Source organism: Gastrolobium bilobum, unplaced genomic scaffold (assembly GCF_033153095.1).
Source record: "Gastrolobium bilobum isolate Gb01-03AN ecotype WA unplaced genomic scaffold, APGP_CSIRO_Gbil_v1 utg455, whole genome shotgun sequence".
NCBI lineage: Eukaryota > Viridiplantae > Streptophyta > Magnoliopsida > Fabales > Fabaceae > Gastrolobium > Gastrolobium bilobum.
The window spans coordinates 1-8001 of NW_026896178.1; positions in this window are offsets into that span (position 1 = coordinate 1).

The window sequence follows — 8001 nt, forward strand, 5'->3', positions numbered from 1 at the left end:
TAAGTGCCTTATTTGTCAGAAGGTAAAAATTGAGCATCAGAAGCCTTCTGGTTTGTTACAGCCATTAGATATTCCGGAGTGGAAATGGACGAGTATATCCATGGACTTTGTTGTTGGATTACCAAGAAGCCGGGCTGAATTTGATTCCATATGGGTTGTGGTGGATAGGTTGACTAAATCCTCCCATTTCATTCCAGTCAAGACGACTTTCTCCACAGAGCAGTTAGCCAGACTATATGTCAAAGAGATTGTGAAGCTTCATGGCATTCCCGAAAGCATAGTCAGTGATCGGGATCTGAAGTTTACTTCATGCTTCTGGGAAGCGTTGCATGAGGCCTTTGGTACTCAATTGAGATTGAGTACTGCATACCACCCGCAGACAGATGGTCAGACAGAGAGGACCATTCAGACACTAGAGGACATGCTGAGAGCATGTGTCATAGAGCAGGGTAATGCTTGGGACAAGTACCTGCCAATGGTTGAGTTCTCCTACAACAACAGTTATCATGCCAGTTTGGTCATGGCTCCTTATGAGGCCTTGTACGGCCGTAGGTGTAGAGCACCTACTTGTTGGACGGAGATTGGAGAAAGACAGTTATTGGGGCCAGACTTGGTCCAAGAGACTACAGAGCAGATTGAGATAATCAGAGATAGGCTGAAGAAAGCCCAGAGCCGTCAGAAGAGTTACTATGATGCCAAGCACAGACCCCTTGAGTTTTCTGAAGGGAATCATGTATTCATTCGATTATCACCCACTACAGGCGTTGGACGTGCCTTGGGAGTAAGGAAGTTGAGTCCACGGTTCATTGGGCCCTACTAGATAATAAAGAGGGTCGGACCGGTGGCGTATCAACTTGCTCTACCTCCCAACTTGGCGAATTTACATGACGTCTTCCATGTGAGTTAACTCCGCAGATATATATATGATGACTCACACATTGTACAGCATGATGACATAGAGGTTAAGAAGGACCTGAAGTTCGTTATTGGACCTTCTAAGGTTCTTGCTCGAGATGAGAAACGACTTTGAAATAGAGTTATTCCCATGATCAAGATTCAATGGGAGGGATTGACACCTGAGGATGCCACATAGGAGAGGGAGGATGATATTCTCCGACGATATCCCGAGTTTGATATTAGGTATCATTCGATTTTGAGGACAAAATCTTTTTAATATGTGTGGTGAATATAATGACCCTAATTATGTGATCTTAAATTTGAGGGTAATGATGAGGACCTTATGGTCATAAATAGAATGAGAATGAAATTCTAAGAGTTTTGATACCCATATTGAGGGTATTATGCACAGATGAGTTTTCATCTGTTAATTTTGACTGCTCACGTAATAACAATAGTAGAATAGCTCTAAATTAGCAAATTATAGTTAGAGAGCTAATTTAATGATATAAACATCATGAATGAGGTTAGGATATGATTTGATGAAGATTGATACCCATATTGGGGTATTTTTCAAAAGTCACTTCTGCCGGATATTTTGTACTGCTATAGCAGCAGCCGGTAGAATCCCGAAACGGGAAAAAGATGAAAAAATGGAAATAAAGACCAATATATGCCTAACAAGTCATAATTAGACCAAAAATGTTAAAGTTAGAGTCTTGGGTGTTTTAGGGTAGAAATTTGATAACCGTTCTGAAAAAAATTACACCAGGTGTCATTAAATGACAGAAAATCACTTAATGACATGGCGAAAACCCTAAAAATATAAGAAGACTCTTCCCCTTCCCTTCCCATCAGCAGCCAACTTCATTCTCTCTCTACCTTGGAGGTTTTCAAATTTTCTCCACATCCTCTCTAAGATCCCACCACCTAAACTTCATTAAAATCCAAAACACTCTTCACCAAAGTTGTTCCCCTCATCATCCTCTTCAATAATATCCTATTTTTATTTTGAAAAGACAAATTTTCGTGGGGGAAACCTTCCCATACAACAGCAATTTTGGAGCTTCTTCATGCCATGGAGATGTTATTTTGAGTTCTCTTGGAAGAACACTCCTTGGTGCTTGTTTTCTTGAGTCTAGTGTAACTTCCGTACATTTTCTTCTTGAAAAACCCTACCTTTTCTCTTTTAAATTCATGTTCTTGGTTCTAAATCCTTGAATATTTCATGAAGGTGGGTTCTTGGTAAAAAAAAAAAAGCATTCTTGGTAAGTAAATGTTGGATCTTGATCTAAAGGAGCCATCTTGGAGAGGTAAAGCTTGAATCCATGGAAAAGATGAATCCAAACCCTTCTTCCTCCCACTTTCCATTTCGTCCATAATAATTATATGTTGATAATGATGTTGTAAATTATTAAAAATGGGGTCTTGATGGTTAAATGTGTGGTAGAGGTTTAAAACTCAAGACAGATGAAGACTTGTAAGAAAAAGTGTCACATTTAGCTTATGTGTGAGTTGTTCTTGATGTGGATGAACTAAGAACTCTAAAAACTCCATGCTTTGATTCTTCCCTCTTCATTAATATTAGGGTTTAGGGTTAAAATTAATAAAGGTGACACCTTTGGGGACTAAAGACATAAAGGACTTAATTAAACCATGAAAGTGTGTTAAAAAGACAAGTAAAAACCTTAATCTTATGACTATGCAATTCAGCCATATGGATATATATTAGGGTTTGATGTCTTAAAATGGTTCTAATACTTAATTAGGACACTAATGGAGGGACCAAGTGAGGTGGATTAAGCATAATTGATTAATTAAATCTTAAACACATTTAAGGCTAAGTAACCAGTTTTTAGGCAAAATTGGGGAGATCATATCTCCCTCCACAGAGGTCATATAGGGCTGTGCCTTATATAATTTAAGCTTGAGATGTTAGCTATGTGATTTCAAAATTTGGTATCAATTGAAGATGTATTCCATTCTGTATGTTCGTTTGAGTGAGGACTGCACAGGGAGGCCATGTGCAGGGGCGCTGTACATGGCTGCAACTTCCATGAATTTTTTATCCCTCTATAATTACTCAAATTAGGCTAATAATGTGTCGAATTAAAGATAAAGGTGTCTAGTTGTCTACATAAAAATTTGAGAGCAATTGGTTTAGTATATTTTCCATAATCGCAGAAATGGTAAAGGATGTTTAGGGCTCTGTTCGGAGTTGGCAAACAGTTTTGCTTGTCCAACTTCAAATGGTGATAACCGGAGCTAGAAAACTCCAAATGAGGCATGTGATACCTTGTTGGAAATTTAATTGAGTCTAGATTAGCATACTAAAAGATGAGAATTTTATAACAAGTCAGTTACGCTCAGTAACTACAAAATAGAAACATGTACAGTTATGGGAAAACCGTAAAAGTGATATTTAAGCTAAATGGGCTTAGGGGAACCCTTAATAACTTATAATAATCATAAATATGGCTTGGATGAGTTGAAAATAATCTAAGTTACCTAAGTGAGCCTTGCATGTGATTCTAAGTTATGTTTAATTGAAGATTTAGGTAGCTTGTAATAATGCACTAAAATATGTAATTATGTAATAATTGGTCTAGACTTGTAATGGACATATTATTGGCATATGAGTATGAAAAGTGGAATCATTAAATGATTAAGTTGTGGATATGACTTGATTAATTAATATGTAATTAATGATGTTAATGGTTCCTACTCTAGGTGTGCCTAGAGAACCGTACACTTGAGGATTTTGTTGGAGCATACGTATACTATTGGAGTGTGAGCTTGTGCTAAGCTCCCTGAGGTAAACTCCTAGTTCTAGTTGACTCCTCTCTCTTGTGGCCCCACCATGATGGTGGGCATTATGGTTATATTGTATGAAAGTATATGGTATGATGTATATGTGCATTCATTCACATTCATATAGTTGTTATATGATCTTGATGTTATGATGATGCACTTATGATATATGTTATGAGGATCCTGGCCAGTGATCATGGTATGTAGGCTGCCTATGACTTGACTCTGGGAGCTATTTCATACTGAGGTTGTGTTGACTGTCTATGGCTTGACCCTGGAAGTCACACATGTGTAACCGTTTATGGCTTTGACCCTGGGGTTACACAAGGATGATATGATGATGCTATGTTTTTGCTGTATGTTTGTATTATATGCTTTATATCTGACTTGTCATGCAGGAAGTGGGCTCAGAGGATTAGAGGATCCTCTATGAACCTTGAGCTTACTGAGATGTTGTTATCTCACCCCGTTTGGGGACATCATTTCAGGTACCCAGAGTAGTGGTAATGCTTCTAGGGGCAAGGCCCCCGCATTAGAGTAGATGATGATGCAGCTGATGATTTTATATTATGTTTAGATTTGATGTTAGCATGTAGACTTGTTAACATGCTGAATTATTTTATGGAGATTATTGTATGTGTTTATTTAGGCTCATGATTGTATCCTTAGAGCTATGGATTAATTACTGATGTTTTTATAATTTGAATTAATATAGACTTGATGTATGCATTCAGTTAATTTGGGCATGGAGCCTTCTTGTTCGTATTGACCCATTGAGAGGATTGCAGTCCATGTGGGACTTGCAAGCTGTCTGTTTAAATTATTATATTTATCAGGTTAACTGTATGTGTGGGACCAGGTTCCCAGTTATCCAAAATACAGCTGTTATGCTGTCCGTGAGACTCCGTCAGGAATGACACTTGATGGCATATCTTGATGGTCAATGGCCACTAATACTGGCTCATGGGATTAATTACTAGATGTATGTTTAGATTTACGCTTTCGCAGTATCTCACGTGAACGTTTTTAGAAATATTTTTATATAATGTTTTGGAAAAAGTTTACTCGTATTTTTATAAGATGTTTTATTCCTTTTCAAATAAAGTCTTCCTATGTGAATGTTAAATATCATGTATGTTAACAACCAGAGTACTACGGGGTGTTACAAATGTTGGGAGAATAAAAAAGGGATATGGTGAGGTTTTAGTCAAATGGGTCCCGCCAGCTGCTGATTGGATTAAGCTTAATATAGATGGACCTTCAAAGGGTAATCTTAGTAGGGCTGCTTGTGGGGGGCTGATTCGTGGGTCAAATGGGAAATGGTTAAATGCATTTTCTTACAATATGAGTTTTTGCAATGCTTTAACTACTGAATTATGGGGGATATTTAAAGGTCTGGAACTTGCTTGGAATGGAGGTTCGAGGAAAGATATTCTAGAAAGTGATTCATCTACTGCTATCACTCTGCTCACCAAACCTGGTGATGCATCCTGTGAGTATCGCCTTGTGACTCGGATACAGGAACAACTATCAAATAACTGGACAGTTCAACTTGTGCATACAAATAGGGAGAGTAATACGTGCACGGATTGACTGGCTAATTTTTTGTTGGAGAGGATGGACCAAGAGGACTATTTGACTTTTTAATTTCCTCCTCCTAATGTTAGGTGGTTGTATTTTTCAGATTTTAGTTTTGCTCATAGGACTAGATTTTCTTATTTGTAGTTTGTTTACTTCTTTTTTTTTTGGGCCATGCCCTTATTTCAACTAAAGTAATAATAATAATACTTTAGTTTAATGATTAAGTTGTATAATACACGTTGACGAGCTTTTACCGTTAATAATATTAAACCTAAATAGATGGAAGAATCAAAAATACATTTTTTATGTTTAAAAGACTAAATTGATAAATGATATATTTTTCAAGAACCAAAATAAGGTTTTATTATATAAATTAGGGGAAAAATTTTCCGATGTTACTTTAGATAACTTTATCTAATGTTCATAGAAACAACGTTGTTTTGGGGTTAAAAAATTAAAAAATTAGAGTGATAAAGACTATTATAACCCTGAAATAAATTAAAATTACAAAAATACCATGATTTCCGTCATAAAACGACGTCGTTTTGATGAACATTAGATAAAGTTATCTAAAGTAACATCAGAAAAAACAAACCCTATAAACTATGGGTTTATTTTTGCTGCAGTGAATGCAAATAAGTTATTGAAAGTCGCTTTGAGACGGGAATCAATGTAATTTTGTAATTTTAATATTCATTGGTGAGAGCCCTTGCATGCATTAATGTTCTGATTACTGAATAGATGAATGCTATAGCATTGCGACTGCATTTTGGTGAAACTGTAATAATGGAAAAATTGATCAAATCTATCCTTCAATACATTGGCGGACCCACGTGTGGGCAAATGTCCGCATGTTCGGACATAAACATTTGGACTTTAGTTTTTTTTCTTTGTTACATGTTCTTATTTGTCTCTTGGTTCAATATTTATATTAGGAGTAAATACCATTTTAAGTCCCTAACAAAAAATACGGTTCCCACTTTAGTCCCTTACAAAATTAAATTAGTCTCGAGATCCCTAAGAAATTCAAAGTGAATCAATTTAGTTAAAATCGTAGTCCCTCATAAATTTTAAAAAGACCCACATTAGTCACTCAAAAGGACTAAAATGGATCCACTTTAAATTTCATAGGGACCAAGTGACTACTTTTTTTTTGTAAGGGACTAAAATGTTTATGTCCGCACGTGCAGACATAAACATTTGGACTTTAGTTTTTTTTTCTTTGTTACATGTTCTTATTTGTCTCTTAGTTCAATATTTATATTATGAGTAAATACCATTTTAAGTCCCTAACAAAAAAATACGGTTCCCACTTTAGTCCCTTACAAAATTAAATTAGTCTCGAGATCCCTAAGAAATTCAAAGTGAATCAATTTAGTTAAAATCGTAGTCCCTCATAAATTTTAAAAAGACCCACATTAGTCACTCAAAAGGACTAAAATGGATCCACTTTAAATTTCATAGGGACCAAGTGACTACTTTTTTTTTGTAATGGACTAAAGTGGGGACTGAATTTTATGTTAGGGACCAAAAATGATATTTACTCTTATATTAGTTAGCAACGTAACAACATACGAAGATGATTAAAACAACGTAGCAATGCAAATTGATTAGAGAGAAAATTTATTCTTCTTCCCCTGTCACGTACTCATTCTCATGCTCTCTTCATCCTTTGTTTCCTTTTTCATTTTTATAAAATGAGAGGATTGATTACAGATCTGACATTCTCAAATAAGTTAATCTCTAGAGACGAAGCTTTCACTGTGATTTTGCTTGCCTTCTGTACAAGTAGTGTTGACTTTTTATTCACCACTATAAAATAGAATAATGATGTATAGATGTACTGAATATATTATCATATTTGTTTTGGAGGATTGGTAAGATTTAGGTGGAGAATGATTGGTCAAACTATTGTCTGCTGCTTGTTATGAAAGCAACTAGATTATGAGCGAGTTCATAACCTTGTACATAAAGCGTTAATCTAAACTGTATTTACAAAAAAAAAATTCGGGGGCATAAAAATTTTTCCTGGGTCTGCCACTGCTTCAATACTTGGAAACTTATATTGTTACTCTCTTTTCTTAGTTAATCATTAGTCTTAGTTTATTTTATTTCTTAATTCTTAAATTAGTCCTGAGTTAATCAAAAATCATTATTGTTACTTTATTTACTTCACTCATAATCGTAGCTTTACTTAATCTCAGTGGGATCAATACTTGAACTCACATATTCACTTTATTACTTGTTGATACATGCACTTGCGTACTTGTGTGATTAATATAATTGATTGCAAAATTGCACAACAGCTGCACATGTCCATTTTTTATTTACCTTGTGCTTACTTAATTCCACCACAAAATGAGGGCGGTGATGATTGAACTCATAACAACTTGGCCACTTCAGCTATAATATCATGTAAAAAATCAATTCAACCTAAGAGTTTAAGTTGTTGGAAGAGGTCCTTTTTAATAGTTTATATTATTCTCTAACATACATCTTCACGCAAGAGTCCTTTAAACTTGGAATGTGTATGATTAATTTCAAGAAATATGTCAAAAAATTATAAATAAAAATATCATTTTATTCTTTATTAGAAAAGACAATTTGTAAATTGTACAAACTTTTTAGTTACAACTCCAAGGCAACGCCATGCAAATCCATGGTGGAATGGCATAACATTTTTTATATAATGTCTCACTTCTCTGCAAAATA